Source organism: Pieris napi, chromosome 11 (assembly GCF_905475465.1).
Source record: "Pieris napi chromosome 11, ilPieNapi1.2, whole genome shotgun sequence".
NCBI lineage: Eukaryota > Metazoa > Arthropoda > Insecta > Lepidoptera > Pieridae > Pieris > Pieris napi.
The window spans coordinates 1467461-1493052 of NC_062244.1; the positions used below are offsets into that span (position 1 = coordinate 1467461).

The 25592-nt window shown below is 33.6% G+C and overlaps 1 long non-coding RNA gene across 2 annotated transcripts; it reads right to left on the reverse strand.

Annotated features, from left to right (window-relative positions):
* Positions 1 to 286: 286 nt before the first annotated feature.
* LOC125054002 lies at positions 287 to 9435 on the reverse strand. 2 transcript variants are annotated; one of them, XR_007117648.1, is made up of 3 exons: positions 9302 to 9435; positions 7589 to 8554; positions 287 to 455 (listed from the first exon to the last, which is right to left on the reverse strand). It is a non-coding gene; the product is annotated as an uncharacterized LOC125054002 (long non-coding RNA). The 2 variants fall into 2 exon arrangements; XR_007117649.1 differs by lacking the exon at positions 287 to 455 and adding an exon at positions 6145 to 6310.
* Positions 9436 to 25592: the final 16157 nt, after the last annotated feature.

Consider the following 25592-nt stretch of genomic DNA (forward strand, 5'->3'; position numbering starts at 1 on the left):
CTACACTCTTTTGCCCCGAGGTCTGCAGGGGACCGGCAGAGTCGGAGGAGTCATGGTTCAAATCCAGAAACATATTACCCTGAATAAAAACTACTTACAAATGATTATTAAATTTTTTAAATAACTTTACTTCACTATATGTTATACATTATAAATTGAGACGATACTTTGTTAGGTTAACTTTTTATCTTTATAATTTTACACAGAAAGTAAGATTATGTAATCTAATGATTTTATGCTCCAATTTTACTGCTATGCAACTCCTTTTGCGATTAAAATACTAATATTGTAAAGTGTTAATAATATTTATTTATCTTTCTCTTCTTCTTTTTCATTGGTCTTCTTTTTGGGCTTCGGCGATCCTTTAGGTGTTCCTGGAGGCGTGCTGTCTCGTGAGGGAGGTAACTGATTTGTGGGTTTTTGGTACACCCTGGCTTCCCCGAACGAACAAGGAGCTGAAATTGTTATTAGCAGTTTTGACAGGTTTCATGGATAGTATGTCTAATCTTTATATATATAATTCTTCTGTGAGTGTGTATGTCACTGAACTTCTCTCAAACGACTGGACCGATTTTGATGAAATTTTTTGTGTGTGTTCAAGGGGATCTGGGAATGGTTTAGATTCACAAATCAGCCCGGCAGATGGCGCTGCAGTCGGTACTTTCATACTTTGCTTTACTAATTGCTTGAAATATCATGCAGGACAACGTGTGTATGGTCCACTAGTCTATATATATAAAAGTGAAACCCGTTTTCCGTTGTCACGACATAACATTAAAACGGCTTGACCGATTTGTCTGATTCTTTTTTTATAATATTCCTTGAAGTACGAGGATGTTTTTTACGGAGAGAAAAATTAAAAAAATTGAGTGAAACAGTCTAAAAACAACACTTTTCTGTATTCCCATACAAAATATTCGTAATAATACTTAAAAGTCAATTTGAACTTTATTACCATATCATAAAGTTCAAGTGTTAGTGGAGGGGTTCCGGGAAAGTAAATTTTTAATTTTTGACATAATTTATTTGTTGTCTTATCAACTTTTTTTTTTATCTTACTAGCTAGACCGGTGTCCCGAATAGCAGAATAAGTATTAAAAAAAATAAAGAATCGACTGTTAGGCGGTACGATGTTCGCCAGGCCAGCTAGTATGAAACATATATGAAAACAGATTCAGCAAGCTCACTATGTGTGTTTAAAATTCAGTTAAAAAATTTTTGCTGCTATGAGCACATAAGCGTGTCAGTAGGTTTATTCTCTATTAAAAAAGTGTACGTTATTCATAAATATGTGAAATGGAAGAGACTAGCTGCCCACGACACAGATAATCCTAGTGTATATGTTAACGTAAAATTGTAAACACCGTTAGATTGTAATCTATCTCGCGAGATTATAAACTGTCGAAAGATTGTGAACCTCAGCTTACTGCTTACAATTTAACATATTATTATTTGGTAGATTGTACTACACTAACTTAGTTATCATTCAAACTTCTTTGGTAAATTACAGATTAATTTTACTTTCCAACAATTTCATATACCTACCGAATAATAATACGTTAAATTGTAAGCAGTTCGTTGAGGTTCACAATCTTTCGACAGTTTATAATCTCGCGAGATAGATTACAATCTAACGGTGTTTACAATTTACGGTGACATATATATAGGATTTTAGGCACTTTCTCTTTTAACTAAACATTCTTTTTTATTACGTGTAATATATATTTTTAATTTTTCTACTTACAAGTCGCTAACCCACGGAATGAATTGTTATAAGATTTTTTATTTGCGCCTTCCAATAAATTATGCGCAAATCATAGAATCGTTACTCAATAATAAGGATACAAAAACTATCTATCTAGTTTTCCTTATTAACAGACTTCTCTTATACATAAACTCAAAATAACTTTATTCAAAGTACACTTATAAACGTCAACAGAAAAGATGTTAATTGATTCTAAATTTACATTTACTACTAGTTCGCAAGTCAAGGTCGTAGAGCTGGCAAGAAGAACTGGGGCCTACCATGAGCTTACTTAAAACAATCCAGTTGAGATGCTGATGAGTTTAGGTACCTAAAATTAATGGCAATTTTCGTACCATGACCGCCAATAAGCTAAAACGTAATGGCAAGACCGAATGAAAGAACGATAATTTAGTTTGAGGTTTCTATGTAAGTTTTGAAATTTAACTGTAAAACTTGCACGGACTAATGTTTCTATAAAATAAATAAAATATATAATTATTTTAAATTATTCATCAATCACAATAAGCTTAATATAAAAACAAATTATAATATACGGCTTGAATGTGAGACATATATGCATGTTTTCAATATATACCTATTTAAATTATTTATTATGATAAGAATATATTAATACAGCGAGGAAATGCTGCCAGCGTTAAAGGTAGATTGCCACAGGGACCAAATTTTTTAAATTTGTTTTGATTTTTTTTTAATAATTTTTAAATATTTTTATTATTACTTTGTAGGTTAAGAAAATTGTAAATACTGTACTGTACTTGATTGTAAATTTGAACAGATTTTTAATATATTATTTTCTTAATATATATATATATTATTTTTTAGTTATTTAATATAAAACTATTATTTTGATATATTTTCAATGTAAAGTTTCTTGGTGCTATCATAGTTGACACGTCTTATTATTTTTATACATTACCGTCAAATGTTGATTTAATTGCGCATAAAAGCTTTCAATATTTTGGTGTTTCATAGATATAAATACCTATATCGAAGTGAATTCCTGATATAACACACTTTGAAAAAGATATTACAAATCAAATTAAAAATGAATTCCTTAAAATTTTACAAATTTAGTTTAAATATAATAATAATAATAACTAATTCATATAATATAAATAATTTTATTTTCTTTACAACCTGACAGACTCGCTGAATTGAGAGACAATGAAATATATGAATATACGTTTAAATATGCAATTGAATATTGCCTGAAGACATCTTTTTCTATCTGGATGACGTCATCCTAACTAAATAAATACTGATATTATATTTTTTTCAAACGGTTTGTATTTTACACATACATTTGAAAAATACCTATATTTATTTAACCAACAAAAAACAAGAGAATAAATACAATTATATACAATAGATGAAAAGTTTAATTATAATAAATAACTTCTAGGAATTTAGCATTCTTATTCATTGTAAAATGAAGAACTAGGCGATGGCTATTTTTGCAGTTTTTACCTATAACACGGATTGCTATTGAAGGTGTGTTAGATTTTGATGCATTTTATTACTTTAACTTTAACAAGTTTTAATTAAAATATTGAATTTTATATGGTTTAAACTATTATTTGAACATTTCGATACAAAAAAGTTCAACAAAAAGTAACTTTTATAGAGTCGCTTATTCTATCATAGTTTGAAGGCGCAACGGTCAAATTTTGGTTCAGCCGAGCGGTCATGTTACGAAGTTTCATACAAATTGAACGAACGAAATCTGATAACCGCTAAGGTCACGCGGATCATAAACTGTCTCGTTTTTTCGATGTCATGGTACAAATAAGCGACGCATTTCATAAAACGTCATTATAAAAGTAATTAAATCTCGATTTATAAGCTATGTAATTTTTTGAAAAATAAAAAATAGTTAACATGATTTAGTTATTTCTCTTATTTTCTATTTGGACCAAAGAATAGATTTATTTACTTTTCACTCTTCGTAAAACAGAAGCTAAGATACTTACCAAATTAACGGTTAGACAGTTAAATAAAGAAAAAGAATCGTTTTACCGGCTTTATAGATAACTCGTTTTGGAATTTTTTTTGACTTAATTAGTTTTCGCTTTACAGTGACGATATATTATGGGCATTACTTTTTTATTTGTATTTTTATATTTAACTATGTATTATATTTCTAAATAAATAAAATTAATACTTACGACTTGAAGGCACCACCTTTTCCAAAAATTTAAAAAATGAATCCATTTTCGTAATGTAAGACGCGAGCGTCGCCCACCAATACAGAAACTTGTTTGACAAAATTATAAATATAAATTATTATCTACTAGCTAACCGCTTTATTCATGTTTCACTTAAACTTAAAAAAAATGTTGTTGAATGTTCTTATTTAAAAAATTATATCATAAATTATTATTACTAACAGATACAGCTTTTGATTCCGAACTCGTACTCTTATCAACCATTTTCGTTTATAAATACTCTAAAAGATAACGGAAACATTTGTCAATCATCAAGCGTTCTCGGAGAATTTATACGTTATCAAAAAAACTAAAACGTCGCAATATAAACATCTTTGAAACATATTTTTATTTGTTTAATATTCAAGTAGCCCTTTGAACAAATGTTTAGTTTTTCGATATCTGGGTTTTACAATCAACTGTGTTTTTATAATAACTTTTGTGAGCTAATCTTATAGATGGAGTAGTACTAATATCTGAAACTTTGAAGTTTGATAATTCTGTAAAAATAATGCTAGAATGTCGCGCAGTGATTTATTTATTTATTTATTTATTTATTGTATACATGATCCTAAATAGAAAGAAGTTGGCGTGGTGGAAACACAAACTGGACACAGTTTATATATTATATATATGATAGCTTAGATATCTCTCTTGTACCTACATACGGTAAGCATTCAGATTTACGGATGAAGTCTGGAAATTCCTGATTTTATAATGTTCACATTTCTATATGTTTATATGTATATTGGTTCTTTAGACAGACATATTTTACCTTATATCATCAATATAGTGTAGGTCTTATAGCTTTGTTTTAACTATAAAATATAGAAATTTAATAATAATAATACATCTTATTGATATACATTTAACAGAAACATATATAAATACAATTTTAACTACTCTAAGATACGACCCCTCTCCTCCAACTTTTACCATTCTAATTTTTTTTTCCATCATGATCCAATTTCTTCCAGCTACCCTTTTGTTCCCGTCGGCCCATCGCTCTATTGGTCTGCCCTTGTTCCCTTTTCCTTTTTGGACCAGTGTGTTCGGTTACTGTTTTAGACCATCTGTCATCTGTATAACAGGCTTCGTGGCCTGCCCATCTCGAGTTAAGTTTTAGAGCATCAATTAGTTTTGTTTTTTTTCTGCGACTATATTCTCTTGTTTGTCGCGTAATTGAATTCCGAAAATATTTCTCTCTATCGCACGCTGGCTCAAACGTAATTTGGCTTTTGTTTTGTCCAATCCAAGTCCAATAATGGCCTAACTTTGTATGTGGATCTGTTGTTTGCTTCCTCGATCCAATTCTCCCCAGAAAACTCAACTAAGTCAGCCCATAAGAGGTCTTCCCACGTAATATATATTAGCAATATTATAATTATGTCTACAGAACTATTATCTGTAATGGTTTTGATATGATATCGGATCCAAGACGTAAGCGTGGCGTGAGCAGTGTTGCCCAAGTGGCTTCAGCGTGCGACTCTCATCTCTGTGGTTGTAGGTTCGATCCCAGGCTGTGCACCAATAGACTTAAATAAAATTATAAAAATTCACAAAATCAAGAAATGAAAAAGTGCAAAGAAATTTTTAGTTGGATTAATTTTTAAACTACTTGTCATATGTACGAATTCAACATGTGTATTTCGATTTCTTGGACCCGATAATAATAATAATCAGTGGCGCTACTACCTCTTTAGGTCTGGGCCTCAGATTTCTGAATCTGTTTCATGATTATTTTCCAATTTTTCAATCTAATAGGTAAGTAGTTGATCAGCCTCCTGTGCCTGACACACGCCGTCGACTTTTTGGGTGACTAAGACATGTCGGTTTCCTCACGATGTTTTCCTTCACCGTTCGAGAAAATGTTAAATGCGCACATAGAAAGAAATTCCATTGGTGCACAGCCGGGATCGAACCTACGACCTCCGGTACGAGAGTCGCACGCTGAAGCCACTAGGCCATCACTGCTTTCAACACAAATTACTTACAAACGATTATTTAAATTTTCTTATAACTTCACTTCATGTTATATGTTATACATTGGGAAGAAATTTAGTTATTTTATCTTTATAATTTTACACAGAAATTAAGATTATGGAATCTAATGATTTTATGATCCAATTTTACTGCTATGCAAGTCCTTTTGCGATTAAAATACTAATACTGTAAAGTGTTAATAATATTTATTTATCTTTCTCTTCTTCGTTTTCATTGGTTTTCTTTTTGGGCTTAGGCGATCCTGGAGGTGTTCCTGGAGGCGTGCTGTCTCGTGAGGGAGGTAACTGATTTGTGGGTTTTTGGTACACTCTGGCTTCCACGAGCGAAGAAGAAGCTGAAATTTTGATTAGCAGTTTTGACAGGATTCATGGATAGTATGGTGATAAAATATATATGAAAACAGATTCAGCAAGCTTCCTATGTGTCTTTAAAGTTCAGTTAACAATTTTTTGCTGCTTTAATGCTGCTTATAAGCGTGGTCAGTAGGTTTATTCTCTATTGAAAAGTCCATGTTATTCATAAGTATGTGAAATGGAACAGACTAGCTGCAAACAACACAGAGATCGACACACTTTCTCTTTTAACTAAACATCCTTTTTTATTACGGGTAATATATATTTTTATTTTTATTTACTAGTCGCTAACCCACGAAATGAATTGCTATAAAATAAATTTATTTGCGCCTTCCAAAAATTTTTGGGCAAATCAAAGCACTCAATATTATAAGGATACAAAAACTATCAGTTTTCCTTATTAACAGACTTCAATTATACATAAACTCTAGCTCAAAATAACTTTATTCATATATGTAAGCAATTACACTTATAAACGTCAACAGAACAGGAGTCAAATTGATTCTAAATTTACATTTACTACCAGTTCGCAAGTCAAGGGCGTAGAGCGGGCAACAAGAACTGGGAAGAAACTCTCCGCCACTCTTTTTAATCGCTAAGTAAGGTCATACAAATTATTTGAACTGGAGCAAATCAATCCCAAGGATTAGGATCATTTAAATAATCGTCAAATTTATAAAAAGCTTTATTGATTAATTTACGTTTAACGAGTTTAGAATTTGTTCAGTGATAATTCTCTAATTTCGCTTGGGAGTTTGTTGTAAAAACTTATTTATTTACCTTGTGATGTAAATAAATAAGTATGGTAAAAAATTGTGAAAATTTGTCAACGTTATCATGGCCTTGATAACAAAAGATAGCGCACAAGTGTGTTCACAAATGGATTCTCTAGTCCATGGCTCTCATGAATGGCTGAATGTCTAATACTTCAGGAACTTTATTTGCTCTTCGATGCTCGGATGCCCTAACACCGACAATTTTCTTACAAACCCTTGGAGGAGGCTCATCTCATGTTAAGCGATACCGCTGACCATGGACCCACATTGCCAGAAGGCTCGCCAGTTTCTCGGCCTTTTAAGAATTGGTACGCTCTTCCTGTACCTCGTGATGTACAGTCGACTCTGCTCAGAAGACCATGGCAGCCTATTCATACTGTGTTTGTTCAATTACCATATATCCTTGGGCAGTAATTCATAATTTGTTTTTTTTTTATGTAACCATGTATTATGTGTGTATAAATAAATAAAATTAATACTTACTTCGTGGCTCCGCCGGAGGCAAAACACCTTTTATAAATTTAATAAATGAATCCATTTTCGAAACGTAAGAGACGCGAGCGTCGCCCACCAAAACGGAAACTAGTTTGATAAATTATAAATATAAATTATTATCTGCGGTTAGCTTGTCCTGTTTGACAACGCTTGACAGCTTTGGCTTAAACTTAAGGAATTTGTTATTAAATTTAATAATTTTAACGGATTTTATTGAAATAAAAACGCATTTATCATAAAATATTATTACTAACAAATACAGCTTTTGATTTCGATACGAAATATTACGAATTCAAAGTATTATCAACCATTTTCGTCTATTAATATTTTTAAAGATAACAGAAATATTTGACAATCGGCAAGCGTTCTCGGACAATTTATACGTTTTCAAAAAATACTAAAACGTCCAATATAAACCTCCTTGAAACATTTTTGTTTAATATTCAAAGTAGCCCTTTAAAACGAATTTAGTTTTTCCATATCTGTTAACTACAATCATTTGTGTTTTTATTTAATAGTGTTTGTGAGCTAATCTTTTATATGCAGCTGTACTAATATCTGTATCTCTATTCGTGTTTCGCGAGACGCGTAACACACCATTCGTGAACTATTTTATTGTAACAAATATGATGTATCTTTATTTTTTTTTAATTTCAGAGATAGAAAAAGTCCCTGGACACAATGCCAGTAGTAGTATATCTAAAAAAAAATAATATGTCTATTAAAATAACATGTTATGTAATGATTTTGATATAATATCGGGTCCAACAAAATAGAAATCCACATTTTGAATACGGTTCATAAGACAAGTAATGCAACTAAAAATTTCTTAGCACTTTTTCATTTCTTGATTTTGTGGAATTTTGATAGTTTTCCTTCCATCCGCGGGTTTTCCAGGTGGGAGTTTAGGTAGTAAATTAGTAGGTTTCTGGTAAACATTAGCGGCGATGAAATCTGAAAAAAAAATTTAAAAATCAAAGCGATGGATGCGTTTTCATTAAAAAAATAAATAATTTCCTTAACGGATATTAACGTGAAATAACTACGTTTAGTTGACGTTGAGGACGTAATCTGTATGCGATTAAATAGTGTAATACATGTTTATTTCCGTTAAAGAAAATTAATTTCTCATTACTCCGATTTATTTACTTTTATTGTACAAGAAATACAATTACGAAAAAAAAATACAGAAAAAGCGAGAAATATAAAGAACAAAATTTCTAATTTTACTTTTAAAAATAATTTTCATGGTGTTTAAACATCGAAATAGGTTTTTGTATGTTACAATTAACACTTGCTTGGACGGTGAAAGGTCTATGTCTTAACCAGCTATTTTAAAAAAACACATAACACTATCTTTAAGTAACAATAATATGATTCACTATCTTTTGCTATTGTCTGATTCATTATTTTTCGTATGATAGCCATACCATTTATTTTTACAATAATTGCATTGTATTATATCCCTTGGTACGATTATTATAACCGAGGTTTTGACAGTATATAATATTAAAATCTCAACAAGTCACAGTGGATAAAAAAACACCTCAGAGTTCGAAAAGTTGCTATTGCGGTCGCATGAATTCCGTGAACAAAAATCGATTGAATTGTTTTTGGGCATATTTTTAAAAAAATAAGTGATTAACGTTATGCAGACCAAATTTTTTTTATTTCTTTAGTAAAATAAATCTAAATACTTACGCGGATATTTTTCATTTCCACTCATTTTCACTTATTTCACACAGACGACTGCTCTTCAAATTCCTTATCAACAACTGTTGCAGTGATTCGTCACTTATATTATATATATATAAGTAAGTTACATGACTTCATACTTGGCAGGGACTTCCATTGAAGGGGATTTTTATGAATGTCATATTATTCTGATTATTTAGAAATATAATTGGCCGATAAATTTTGTTGCCTTTTTTCTACTTCTAATTAAACTTTTATAAATATTTTTAATAATCATACATTTATTTAAACGGAGAATAAATGTTGATTTATCTCTGAGAAAAGCTAATGTATAACCACCATGTAGTCACGTGTACGAAAGATTTTTGTTACATTACAGAAAACATTGAAATTTTCACTTGAATACGATCTTTTTTTTTTAATTTATTTATGACAGAAATAGGTTGTGACTAAATTCATTGATCGCTTGTCCCTATACTGTATACTGGGGAGATCAACATTAAGACAGGTTACAAAATTCATTAGTAGATCGTAGATTTTATTTGAGTACTTATTTAAGAAAAATGTAGTTGATAAACCTATAAACTGAAAAGAAAAAAATCACGATATTATTAATTATTTGTGTATGTATCAAAAACTAGAGAGCAGTGTTGGCCTAGTGGCTTCAACGTGTGACTCTCATACCTGAGGTCATGGGTTAGATCCCCGGCTGTGCACCAATTGACTTTCTTACTATGTGCGCATTTAATATTCGCTCGAACAGTGAAGAAAACCGGCTTGGCTTAGACCCAAAAAGACGACGACTTGCGTCAGGCACAGAAGGTTGATCACCTATTTGCCTATTAGATTAACAAATGATCATGAAACAGATACAGAAATCTGAGGCGTTTCCCCTTTGAATAGCTAGACTAATTCTTTGTATAAGGAAGCTGCCAGCTCTTCGGTCTCCTGTGATGTCGACTAACCTTTTTGCTATTTCCTTAAAAAGCCTTATAGGGCTAGGACCCCACGTACCAAGGGTCTCGACACCGAATGGGACAAAATCATATTCGGAGCCTAGACCCCTGTATTACAGTGAATTGCACAAGTATTTCATGTTTATCTCTTGCAAAGATCTTAGTAGATAATATTGAATTCAATTAAAATGAACAAAAGCGATCAACACAAAAGCGCTAAGAGAAGTTCTCACTTGTTTGTAAGTTAGCGCGACCACGCGTCATAATCTTAGGTGTCCGGTTGGAAACTTCTCCTTAACCGGACAATATGTTGGACAACTTCCTCTTACATGAATATCTATATGTATATGCCTGCTTTTACACAATGCTTAGATATCTATTAAAATCTATGGCTAGATTTTATACCTCCCTCTCTCACATCCTAATATTTGTTTATTTGTAGAAAGCCCACTGAAAATGTGTACTAGAAAAAGATGTACCACCATGCGTTTTAACAGAAACTAATATGGTAGAAGCATCGCGATAGCAAGCGGCCGGGATGTCTTTGTTCCCTTGGACGGGACGGGCTTTATGGGATGCTACTTGTGTGGACAAGTTAGCCTCGTATTAACTCCCTCCGACAAGCACACAATTACGCGCGGCTGCAGAGCAGGTGGAAAATAATAAACGGCTCTAATATAAAGAGTCTTTCCTCAACTTTGATTTTGTTCCCTTTGGAGTAGAGACTCTTGGTCGCACAGGCGCTAATTAAAGATTTAATTTGGCGATAGATAGTATCAGTTACCCCAGAGCAGATGCTTTCCGCGCTCAACGAATAAGTATCGCAATACAGCCTTGCGATTCTGTAATGCTGCCAGCGTTAAAGGTACACTGGAACCAAACTTTTTAAATTTGTTTTAATTTTTTATTAAGATTATTATAAATACTGTATAAATATTGAAAATAAGTATTAAAGAGAACATTTGGTAGATAAGATAATATTAATTCAACGTGCACTTCATCGATAAAGTTGAATGTCCGATTAGGTATAAAGGTAGCTTCCCATTGTAGTTTTCGAATTAAAGTCTTTATTAAATAGCTGTGAAAAAGGAAGGTGTACTTTTCGACCTTTGGGTAACTTTGACCAGTCACTGACTAGTCACACACTGACTGGCCACTACAAAAGCCCCAGTGGCTTGTGTTGTATATCCCTACAGTGGTCAAATACACTTTGATAGCGCGATTAAGGATTTGGTGTCAACGCACCACGCGCACCTTTTACTAACTCTGAAACAAAATTCACCTGTTAATAAATGTTTCAGAAGCTTTAGGTTCATAGTGTCGAGAACAAGAAATTGGAGTACAAGAGTCTAATACGTATATATTACACGTTAAACCGAATCAATAAAATAGGCGCACGTGTGTGTTGGAAAGAACATTTTGTATTGAAAGCCTGATTAACAATCCGTGGGAATATAGGAATCAATTTCGTATATAAGTATGTACAATAGATATTATATTATAGATCATCATATTTTGTTTAACAGTTTTTCGTCGTTTACATTTATCATAAAAAGTCGTGAAATTAACTTAACTTTATTATAAAACAATGTGTATCTATCTATCTATATATATAAAAATGAAACCCGTTTTCCGTTGTCATGACATAACATGGAAACGGCTTGACCGATTTGTCTGATTCTTTTTTTATAATATTCCTTGAAGTACAAGGATGGTTCTTACGGAGAGAAAAATTAGAAAAAATTGAGTGAAAAAGTCTAAAAACAACACTTTTCTATATTCCCATACAAAATATTCGTAATAATATTTAAAGGCAATTTGAACTTTAATACCATATCATAAAGTTCAAGTGTTAGTGGAGGGGTTCCGGGAAGGTAAATTTTTATTTTTTGACATAATGTATTTGTTGTACTATCAACTTTCTTTTTTTATCTTACTAGCTAGACCGGTGTCCCGAATAGCAGAATAAGTATTAAAATAAAGAATCGACTATTAGGCGGTACGATGTTCGCCAGGCCAGCTAGTCTATAGATAATTTAATTCTATTAATACCCAATCAAAAAAATCATATTTTATTCACCGTTAATAGAAGTATCTTATAGACGTCAAACACTGTACAAATTTCAAATAAAGAAATTCAAATTTAACTAAGGAATTCCGCGAGAAACCGATTTTACCCCTTTTCGAATTCCAGACACATTTCTAATACAAATTGGGTGTTAAATTACAGTGCTACGTGACATTTTAATACAGCTCCTTTCTTTTTGTAATAACGAGTCAATTTTATGAAGGGCTTTTTTATTTCGAGGGTAGGCGAAAGGACTGTTTTCGAACGAATAATTAATACATTACAATTTATATAGAACATGTAGAAACTCAATGACAAACTCAATAGAACTTTATTCATATAAGTAAACAAGTACACTTATGAACGTCAGAAAAGAAGTTTAATTTATTGTAAATTTACATTTACTACCAGTTCGCAAGTCAAGGGCGTAGAGCGGGCTAGAAGAACTGGCAAGAAACTCTCCGCCACTCTTTTTAATCGCTAAGTTTTGAGTCATACAAATTGTTTGAACTAGAGCACATCAATCCCAAGGATTAGGATCATTTAAATATTCGTCAAATTTATAAAAATCTTTATTGATTAATTTACGTTTAACGAGGGCTTTGAATTTATTTAGTAATAATTCTCTAATTTCTCTTGGGAGTTAGTAGTTTATCTTCTGGAGCCTGATTGTCACAATTTCAATATAAGTGGCATTTAACTTCAATATTGGGATTGGGATTGCTTTAACCAACGCTGGTACTGTAGTCGCAAGAAATTTTCTAGGAATACAATCGCCTAATGACCTATAATGAAAAAATAAAAATACGAGTATGCAGCTGGCCCTAAACTCCATTTGCATTTTGAGACATCAAAATCAAAATCTCTCCAGCCACACCCGAATATAAAGTTGTATCTTGTAGTATATAATAATCAATACGTTACGACGTTTCAATAAATGTCTGGTTTTTACGGTAGCGAGTGTCTTGGGAGTATGTTACGGCTAACTTTACTTAGTGATTTTATATCACCTATCAATCCAGCAGCTCTGCACTTTGACGCGCATTATGCCATTTCATACAAACTTCCTAATATCTTCCCAAGTGAATACAGTGAATTCTGGAGCATGAAGACGTCTTGTTCCACTAAAGGATTTAAGTCACTGTTATAATTTCAATAAATAAAAGAAATCTGTAGCGCTACAACCTTTTTAGGTCTGGGTCTCAGATTTCTGGATCTGTTTCATGATAATTTGTCAATCTAATAGACAAGGTAATCAGCCTCCTGTACCTGACACACGCCATCGACTTTTTAGTTCCTCATATTTTCCTTCACAGTTCGAGCGATCGTTAAATGCAACAGAAAGTCATTGGCGCACTGCCAGAGATCAAACCTACGACCTCAGGGATGAGAGTCGCACGCTGAACACTCTAGGCCAACACTGCTCTATCAATCAATATTTAATATAACTTTTATATTTATACCTAATTGTTAGGATATTTTTTTGGATAATTGACCTTTCCTTTAAGTAAGCATTTTCAGACGAACAAAACCTCTTAAAGAAGAGATCTACAAAACTCATACAAACATACGCTGACAAGTCTTGTGAAGTGCCATTATATTTACAACACTGTCAATCCGCAGTTTGTCTGTTTTATCGTCCTCACCTTCCGTCTGATGCGCTAAACCACTACCCTCAATTATATCATTGTTTTGGCTCACTCGGTTTTTATTATTTCCCTTACTTAGCTTTATAACCTAATGATGTACTGCTTTTGATCAAATTTGTGCATATATATACAATTTATTAAATACTTAATTATTTATATATTATTTAGTGAGCAGTGCTGGCCTTGTGGCTGCAGCTTACAACTCTCATCCCTGAGTTAGTAGGTTCGAACCATGCCTGTGCACCAATGGACTTTCTTTCTATGTGTGCATTTAAAATTCTCTCGAACGGTGAAGGAAAATATGAGGAAACCGGCTTGCTTTGGACCCAAAAAGTTGACGGCGTGTGTCAGGCACAGGATGCTGATCAACTACTTGCCTATTAGATGTTCAAATGATCATGAAACAGATTCAGAAATCTGAGGCCCATACCTGAAAAAGGTTATAGCGCCAATGATTATTATTTATATATTGTTTCTGTACTGTATTTTTAACCGTTTCGACGTGTTTTAATTCACGTCGTGTTGCCCAGGCTTATTTTTTAATTTTATTTATAAAACTAATAACATAAAATACGGCGGCTCTATCGCTGTTTTTTTTATAGAACATAGGGCTCCTGCCCGTTTGCCCACTCATCTGCTCATCTGATACGCATGGACACTCTCAATGCCAGAGGGCTCGCGATTGCACAGCCGGCCTTTTAAGAATTGCTAACTAAAAGCTAAAGTCACAGACTCAAGAATTGCAATTCAAAACAAACTTAATTAATATTTAAATATTAACTATAGTTGAATCCTATCGTGAAATAAAAGAACTAAAAAAGCGAACCTTCACACGCAAGATCCCTAAATCTGAGTTTCTTTACTATAAGGCAATTTGGCCCACTGGGGTGGGGTTATTGGTACAATAAAATGGGACATCCCTGTATTGACCACAGTTTACTGCCAGTAAATGGGCTGTAAAATTTTTATAACCAACTTATGGGGGTTTAATGGCTAAGGGAAAATTATTTTCAGGTTGGTTGCGAATCTTGAAGATTTGTCATAGATATACAAGTCGTCATGATCTTAGAACAATGTCGGATTTGAAAAAAAAACACTTTTTATCATATTTGGATACTACATTGACTAAATATTACGGCTACACTAAAAAAAGTTCCATGTGTTTTAAATTTCAAATTAATCATTTGGTAAAGTGATGGATTTGGTAGGATCGCTCATAGAAACATGTTATTTTTCTAGAAAACTGTGTAATTGAATGTTATTATTTTTATTTTGTTTCAAAACAAACCCATTTGTTCGCTTGTATGCATATTTCATAATTACTGAATATGAATTAAAAAAGTTATGACAAAAACTAACATACAAACTAACATGATTATATTATTTTGAAATGGCTGTCCTGTAAAGTTTACTATTTGTCATATCTGTTACTATTCACTATTCTACGAATAGTCGTAGAATAGTGAACAAACACTTTGTCATAGGACAAAGTGTTTGTTAGTTTAAATATTAAATCTTAAAATATAACTGTGTTATGAAGATCGTGACACGAGTGATTTTACTTTCTATATCCGCCAAAGAATTATAGGATCTTCCGACTAGAGTCTTTAAAAAGCGACTTGGTGTATTACTTTAGGAAAAAATGTACTATTCAATAAATTATTATTTGATATAAATTTAATAAAGTATGATATGTACGATAGAAATAATATAAGAATTGATATGGAAATAATATAAGAATGAACTAATAATGTAAAATGTAAAATTCCTTAAGACAAATTTGCGCGCCAAATTGGTACTACCGTCGCCATTTTGAAATGTTTATGTTTATTTTCTGTAATATCTTGGTGCCAAGTGGCTTCAGCGTGCGACTCTCATCCCTGAGGCCGTAGGTTCGATCCGCGGCTGTGCACAATGGACTTTCTGTGTATGTGCGCATTTAACATTCGCATATTTGATTGGGACGATATATGTAGTACTTCTATTTAGTTCCATATATTACCAGGAAACTTATGTTAATACAAATCTGATAGTAATTTTTATTACAATAGCTATTCGATTTCTTGAGAATAACACTCGGTTGTGCGGTGAAGAAAAACACATTGAGAGAAACCTCATGAGAAAACCATGCCTTCGACCACGGAGTATGTCAGGCACAGATGGCTGAAACAAATGATCACGATCAGAAATCTGAGGTCCTAAAAGGTTGACTGACGTGACCCATTGACTTGTATCAATCTTACCTTTTATTCAGATAAATAAATCAGGGGTTTGTAGCGCCGAAAGCAGCAAGACGCAATTTCATAAGGTGACCAAGGTTATTAGAGGTAGAGTATATTAAGCCCGGCTTCGCTCGTAAAAATCCTTCAGCACTGCGATAAAGCATCGCTGGGTTTAGTGCTAGTATGCTGCCGAATGTGCCTTACGTGATTCTTGGCTTTGTCCAGAGATGTAAGCAAAAATAGATCTACAATAAAAACATTGCTTAAAAAATATATATTGTCAAGTACTGATAACATCTCAAAAGGAAGGAGGGAATCCTAGTGTAGGGGCTAGAGCACTTTCTTTTTAACTTAATATTAATGCTTACTAACGGACTTCTCTTTCTGTGTGGGCATTATACATATTTATGAGCAGTGTTGGCCTAGTGGCTACAGCGTGCGACTCTCATCCCTGAGGTCGTAGGTTCGATCCCCGGCTGTGCACCAATGACCTTTGTTCTATGTGCGCATTTAACATTCGCTCTAACGGTGAAGGAAAACAGCGTGTTTCAGGAATAGGAGGCTGATCACCTACTACTATTAGATTGAAAAATGATCAAGAAACAGATTCAGAAATCTAAGACATAGATAAAAGTCAATTTATCATTAATTGAAGATTTTATTTCACTCTTTATTTGTATCCATACAAAATAGTAACAATTCAATAAAAAATATTCAATTTTATTCATAAAAGTATGCAATAATTTCATCAATGTTTTGTTATGATGTTGTCACGTCTATAAACCGAATTCACAGACAACATTTATTTTAAACATTTCTTCACATAAATATAATATTTGAAACCAGTCTAAAACTTTGTAACTCTACACAGCGCGTAGGTAAATACGGTTATAAGTGTGACGGATGCTTCGGGTGAGTTTGAAGGATATCCGCGATAGATACCCGGCTATACCCGGCTCTGCCCACAATACCCGGCCGTGATGTGAATAACTCTGTATTCTTTATTATTTTCCCGAAGAAACTCGTAAAATGTACGCATTCAAAGATGTATTCCCATGATTTATACTTTGCTACAAATGATGTAGGATTTTCTCTGGACGTTCTGTCTTTTAGGGAAGGTAAAATATATTTATTTGTTTCACTAAGCCATAACAGCCAATGCAGTATTTATTTATATATAAATAAATAATAGATTAAAAAAACTAAAAAACACGCTTTTAAAGCACATCAAACTAAAAAGTGAAAAATAATTCCTAATTTAGGCTGAAAATGGTAATGAACAAAAAATACTGGTATTATTGTGAAAAAGCGTGGGTAATTTTTCACTTTTTAGTTTGATGTGCTTTAAAAGCGTGTTTTTTTAGTTTTTTTAATCTTTTTTATTTTTTAGTTAAATTTTTTTCATTTTTTTTTCGGATTATTGCATTGTGATCGATCTTTGACAGGTGCGCAAAGTTTGAATTAAATCTGTCCGTTAAAAGTGGGTCAAAATCGAGTCCGAAGGAGTCGGTTACATACATACAGGTGAAGCTAATATAAAGCGTGTAATAACATACAAAGAAAAAAAGAACACAACATTAATGAACGAAAAATTTTAATGTTTTATTATAAGTACACTTTGTAAACAAGCATATTACAAATTAGAGGATTATATTCAAGATAAGAATGCTTGGAAACATGCTGGTCCTGCTCCATAGGACAATCCTATGATTGGCTCTATAGCCTGGACAAAATCAAATTGGTTGCTGATTTTTTGCTTTAACATATTTAAAAACACTGGCTAGTATGACTTAATTAAAAATCTGTTAATATATAATAAGGCGCATGGGCACTGTCAATGCCTACGTGCGTTACCGGCCTTTTAAGAATTGGTACACTCTTTTCAATTACTCTAAGTCGAATTCTATTAATAAACGCAATAGATCGCAAGTGCGTTGCCGGCCTTCAAAAGATATGAACTGTTCAACATTATCTGATATTATCAAGCATTCAATACGTATTAAATCGCGGGGAAATACCTAGAGTAGTGTTCCTAACATGAATTTATGTGCGATATAATTTTCCAATCTCCAAGAGCAATGTTTCGTTGAAACACATCGCTTGCCGCCATACATTCTCTGCATCGCTAGTTTGTGTACTCTCCATTAAGGCAAGTGTATTAGACACTATCTTTTATTTATTTTTTTTCGTTTACGAAACAATTCAACTATTCCTTCAAGAAAAAAGCGTACCAGTTCTTAAAAGACCGGCAACGCACTCCCGAGCCCCGTGGCATTGAGAGTGTCCATGGGTGGCGGTATCACTTAACATCAGGTGAACCTCCTCCATGTTTGCCCCATATTATATAACAATAAAAAGCCAGCAACGCACTCGCGACCTCCTGACATTAAGAGTGCACATGGGTATCACTTAACATCAGGTGAGCCTCCAGCCCGTTTGCCCCCTGTTCTATAAAAAATATATTTCTATAAATATTTATAATAATTGTATTGAAAGATGAAAAATAACGATATTTAAGTACAGGTAATGTGAGCTGTTATCATTTTAGGTGCATTTTAAATAATTTGCGTTTCATCGTTATCATTTGTTTTTACAGATGTCACTGTCTATACTGATAAGATATACTTATCAGCAGATAAGTTAAGTGATTATCTTCTTTTAAGCATATATTGATAAATTGTTGTATATGTTTTTTTGCATATAAACAGCTGTTTCATTTTTTTTTTGTTTAATATTCATAATTATTTAAAATGAAATAGTCTATAGTGCCAAATACAAGAGCCGTACTGTAAGACCTCATTCAAATACAGCAGAGGAAACGTCGTATCACGGGAGGAATCAAACGCCGGAAGCGGAAAGGAGCGTATTTTTCGAATTTGAATTTCGAACTCTAGCTACTTCCAGCGGAAACTGGAGCATTTACGAGATGGAAGTTTTAAACGGAATTCGAAATTTGAATTTTACTCTCCAATTCAGTTACAGTTATATGAAAGTTTATTTTTCGGTTTTACGCTCTAGTTGGGAACTTTTTTTTAATTCTTCAACATTCCTAATAACGGTTTTTGTTAAGTATTATTAATTTAAACTTCCCCAAACTAATTTAGGCGCCGTGTAAAAAACACAGTAAGGTATTTTACTATGTTATTAATTAATAAAAACTAAAACCAAGAAAAACAACGTCAGGAAATAGAATAAGAATTAAAAAGCCAACTGCGTGTATGAGACACAGGAGGCTGATCACCTGTTTGTCTATTATAAATGATCATGAAACACATATTTAAATCTGAGGCCCAGATTTAAAAAGGTTGTAGCGCTACTGATTTATTTATTTTATTTTATTTTTGCCAACACGGACATTTATTATACAACTGAGCGTTATTTAAGGCACTTACCGCACACTACCACTGTGTGGAACCAGCTGCCCACAGAAGTATTTCCGAACCAATTCTACTTAGGGTACTTCAATAAAAGAGTACCAATACTTAAAAGGTCGGCAACGTGCGAGCCCTTGAGCCATTGAGTGTCCATGGGCGGCGGTATCACTTAACATCAGGTGAGCCTCCTGCCCGTTTGATACTCTGTTCTTTAAAAAAATCTATCTCCTCTAGGTGCAGTAGCTTTTGAGTTTGTTCGTTGCAAAAATACAAAATTTCCTCTAGATAATAATGTACATTGGGTTGGCTTAGTGCATTCAGCGTGCGACTGTTGATATCTGAGGGCGTAGATTCAATCCCCGACTGTTGAACTTTCCTTTCTATGTCCGCTCTCTGCGGAACTATCAAGGAAGAAATCGCCAGGAAAAAAGCTGACGCAGAGTGTCAGGCACAGAAGGCTGATCTACTTGCCAATTAGAAAATACAAACAGATATAGAAATCAGACCTTAAAGTTTTTATTAAGACAAAATTACGAGTCGTATTTTCAACCAGTCGTAAGCGTTCCACCCCATTGCAACAAAATAAATAATTCAATATGCCAACTATTTATATTGGATCCGTCTTGAAATGTATTATTTCGCCTGATCTGTCAATCTACAAATGCCCCGAATTCCCGACTTTTGGTAAAGATTTCTATGAAATGGGAAATTCATGTTTATTCATTTTATCTACGAAGTTTATCACGAAGATTACGAAATACTTATAGTTATCGAACGCATGATCATCATCATCATTAAGGGGCTGTACCCTTGTGGGCCTTAGCCCCCTCAAGTACACTTCGCCATCGTAAACTATCCAGTGGTTCCCGCGTGGGACCCCTGCTTCGAGGGCCTTGACAACTACATTCCACCAACGCAGCCTCGGTCTACCGGGGTTTCTCTTGCCACCAGGTTCTGTCGTCCGCCATACGGTGCACATGTCCCTACCACTTCAGTTCTTCATTGTACCCAATATGCCAAGCACCGTCGATAACAAACATTACCAAAGATTCTTCGAAGAATCTTCAGCCTTGAAATAAGGAGAGCATCGTCTTGCTTGCAAAGGGGCCAGGTTTCAGAACCATAAGCGTGTACTGAATCCAGCAGTTTTTTACAGAACAAGCACTCTCAAACCAATAGGACAAAACTTCTATCTACTTTAACAATTTAGGAAAGAAACAAAATCCATTAATTGATCCACGGTGTGAGAGTACGAACTCAAGGTCAATAACCCTTAGGTTGAATTTCTCTATCTGTTTCGTCTATAAAAATCTAACAGGTATGTTAATTAGCCTTTTGTGCCTGACGCCTTCGGATTATCTTCCTAAAGCAAGCCGATTTCCGAGCGAGTGTTCGAAAGAACACAAAAGTCCGTTGGTACAGAGACGGGGTTCGAACTTGCGACAGAAATAAGAGCCGCACGCTCAACTCACTGGACCAACACTGCTCTTTACTATAATAATTAAGGGAAAATCCATGGATCCATAGCCAGGGTTTGAGATCACGAACTCAGTCAATAACTCTTGAATTTGTGTTACTGTTCCGTCATAAAAAAATCTTATCGTCATTTTGATCAGCCGGCCTACCGTCAGCTAACAATTCGTTGGTATTGGGGTTCGAACCTGCGACAGAAAGCGCTGAAGCCACTAGACCAACATTGATCTTAAAGTCTCACGAGTACGCAAGTCTTATACAATATCCAAAAATACTTCGCAAAAAGATCAAATTGATTGAACAACAATCAAAGACCACTTAAGGTAACATATTCCAATTTGACATCGCTCGGGGCGGACGCAAATTGAGACGCGATTTGATTTTATTTTTACAATTCCTTATAAAGGGTGTAGGGAAAACTGAAACGAAGATGGGAAACGGTTCACGTTTTCTGTATGTGTGATGGTGAAAACATACGGTCGATAATAGGTAACGGGCAACTAAATTCCTGTACGCAAAAGTTATTTTTTTTATTTAGTACTGGGCGCAAACGAGCACGAGGCTAAACTGATGTTACGAGCTACTGGTATGTGCCCATTGACACACTCATTACCAGAGTGCTCGCAAGTGCGTTGCAGGCCTAAAATTACACAAAAATTACATATTTCGATTAAAATCAGTCTCCGTTTAAGACCTTATTAAGAATGCCACATCATCGTCATTTCTATAACAACACATAAATACACAGGTCAGTATTAACAATATTCTTCAGTTAATAGCACAATAAGCATAATAATAATAATAATTAAAAATGGATAAATATACTAAAACCAATTCAATGAGTTTGGTCCCTGTGGCAGTACCTATAATGCTGGCATTTCCTCGCTGTATTGCGATACCTATTCGTTACTTAATGCCTACTTATTTTTTTCTATACATATTTTTAATTCTATAAGTCAAGCCAAGAAATTTTGAATCTGCCTCATTTGTATTTGTAGGAAGTAGAACCCTTCTATTCGAAACAATTACGAGTAATGTATAGATGTACCTCTGAGTATATTTTATTAAATAAGCTCACACGAATTTTGGAATATTAATTTTCATAGAAATGTTCACCTTGTGGTAGATTTATTAGAATTAACTGCGCGTCTTAGAACAATTTTGCCTCCCGTATTTTTCCCTAAGCGAAGAAAAACGGTGCCTAATGTTCGATTCTTGATGTATATCAAATGTGATCTTTTTGCTCGTGTAATGGCACGTGTGGGGGTGGGGTTGGGGGTAGGGGGCGTTATTGATGTTCCCTTCAGATAAACATGTCTGATCTTGTTATTTGATGTGTTGATGTAACTGAGCTTGTGGTTTTGTCGATTTGATTTTTTGAAGTGATCTTTATTTAAAATAGTTTGATTTATTTATATAAAAAAAACATAATCCTGTCCTAACAGGTGACCCTAAATCCACAATGCACAACAAATTATAGTAAAAATTTACATTTGAAACAATTTACAAAAGAAATTAATTACGAAAAACAAAATTACATAATAAAAATATACAAAAAATTACCTAACTACTAAAGGCACTAAGAAATAATAGAACTCTTGTCAGTTCACTCAGCGGAACCTTAATATGTAATGTAGTAGCCACAATAATCAAAAGGAATGCTGGAGCCCACGAACATAGGCTCCAACATCACGTGAATGTCGAGGCTGTTCAACTCCTTGACACGGGCCTAGTGGTCGAAATCGACAAAACCATTCGACTAACGTGCACTCACAGCACGTTAGTCTTAAGTGCTTCACAGTGGAAAAAAATCGTCCACAAGAAACTCTGTCCTTGTACTGTACGAAATAAAAAAAAATATTTTCATAAATTTTAACATTTTGATTTCTTGTTTTTATGGTTTGCTCGGGTTATCATTATTATTTTGATTAAATTTTTGCCAATTATATTCATTATTAATTACGTCGTCAATTTTATATTTTTTTAGTTAGTGTTTGTGCGTATTGTGATCTATTGTAAAACCAAAGTATTAGTTGTTTATAATCAACCTATCTTATGGTTCCCAAACAAATTTTCTCCTTATCCTTACGACTGTCAATTGTGTACTTAATTCATGTTAGGAATATCTGCAAACGAGTTAGTATTCGACGGCCACCGAACCGTTCTTTGTAGTACACTCTGTCTTCCCCATTATAGAGATTGTAGTAGTAAATTTGAGTAAATAAGGTTAGATTTAAATTACTCATTTATTAGTCTTAAGTTAGACTAGATCGTAATGTAAATTGTGTCTTTGAGTAGAGACAATTTAAAAAAAAAAACGTTAGAACATAGGTTATGTTACAATCTGAAACTCAGTTCAATATCCTTACATTTTACCTCAAATAACACGAAATTCCATTTAAAACATACAAAAGACGGGAAAAAGTAATACAAAATCTCCCCTTTAGATAGCCAATAGATATGTATCGGAAACGACGTCTCAATTGCTGAGTTTCAAATTGACACAATTTACAACAAGCGCACACCCTTGTGTTGGGCAATTTACACTTGCAAAGAATTGCTTAAATATTTTATTTTATTGAAATATTTTCTAATACTTTCAATAAAAGATCCAATGTTAAATAAAGGTTTTAAAATCAAATAATCAATAAATCAGTGGCGCTACAACCCTTTTAGGTCGGGGCCTCAGATTTCTGTATCTATTTAATGATCATTTGCCAATCTAATAGGCAAGTAGGTGATCAGCCTCCTGTGACATAGGCCGTCGACTTTTTGGGTCTAAAGCAAGCCAGTTTCCTCATATTTTTCTTCGCCGTTCAAGCGAATGATAACAGCGCACATATAAAGAAGTCCATTGGTGCACAGCCGAGAATCAAACTTACGACCTTAGGGATTAAAGTCGCACGCTGAAGCCACTAAGCCAACACTGCTCTTAACCTACTTAGTAGTAGTATAAATAATCCAAAATTCATAAATGGAAAATTAAAACCAATTTAAAAAGTTTGTTCCCTGTGGCAGTGTACCATTATCGATGGCAGCATTTCCTCGCTGTATTGCGATACTTAGAGAAAAACGACCTGCACTCTTTTGGCAGTGTAGGCCATGGTGTCCGAGGCTACTTACTTCAAAGCCACAGGAATAATATTATAATAAGTTTAATTTGTAATATTACGTCTAATGACGAGGAGAATGATTCTTGAAAATGAGTTGCAGCAGCTCTCACATATAATTTAAATTGTGTAAGACGGCGTGTGTAGAATCTGTTTCATTTTTTTCTAGTAAAGTGTAGTATTGTGTACGCTACACTTTACCATACTTTACTAGAAAAAAATGAAACAGATTCAGAAATCTGAGGCCCAGACCAAAAGAGGTTGTACCGCCACTGATCTTTTTATGAAGGTTAAGAAAACTGTAATAACTGTATATTAAAAAAAATTAGATAATTTAAAAAAAAAAATATTGATAACATTGGTCTATTAAAAGCAATTAAACCGATAAATCAAACTACACGTACATGATGATAATAAGCATCTATTATCACTAATAGCGTATGTGCCAGCGACACATGTGCGTGACGTGTAAAACTAAGTTAGCTCCACTCCTAATTCAGTGTCCTATTTTACATTCAGTCGCAGTTACGTTTACAAAAATATCCACACATTTAGCAAAATGTGACATTTATCCATAGTTAAAAACAGAATTCTAGAAGTATGTTGTCTTAATTCTGGAAGGACATTTCATATTTTATAAATAGACTAGCTGACCCGGCAAACGTTGTTTTGCCTTGTATATTATTTCTATCTAACATTTTTTTAGTTCAATAAAAATTACTACGTACTGTAATAAAAAAATGGGGTTTTTCGTAGAGTAGTAAAAATTAGGAGTTGTATGTATTTTTCTATGCTGTATCATAAAAAAATAAAAACAAAAAAGTCTAAAAAATAAAACAATTTTTTGGGGTGGAATTCCACTTAGGGGTTTGAAAGATAGATAGTAGCCGATTCTCAGACTTACTGAATTTGCATAAAAAAATTCATAAGAATCGTTCAAACCGTTTAGGAGGAATATGGGAACGAACATTGTAACACGAGAATTTTACATATTAGATTTTTAACCTTTTGTTTTACCGATAAGGAAACGGACAGAAGACTCATCTGATTCCGATAGAACCACTTAACATCAGATGAGCCCGATGCCAGAGGGCTCGCGAGTTCTTGCCGGCATTTGATGAATTGGTACGTTCTTTTCTTGAAGTGCCCTAAGTCGAAATAACGAATTAAGTATTAATTATCAGTCAGATTAAGAAAAGAGCCTCTTTAAAATATCCCTTTATAAGAGGTTATAAGAAGATATTATTATATGTGGTCTAACTAATAATATATTATGAGATGAAAGCAATAGAACCACTCTCCCTCTCTCTCTCTTCAGTCGGTAGCTAATAGCTGAGCGTTGTTGTCAGCAAGGAAACATCTGGAGCGGAGAATCTATTTCCACCGGTTTCATTCCAGGGTCTCTTTCATAAAAATATATGGTTTTGGGGACGTCATCTGGTTGG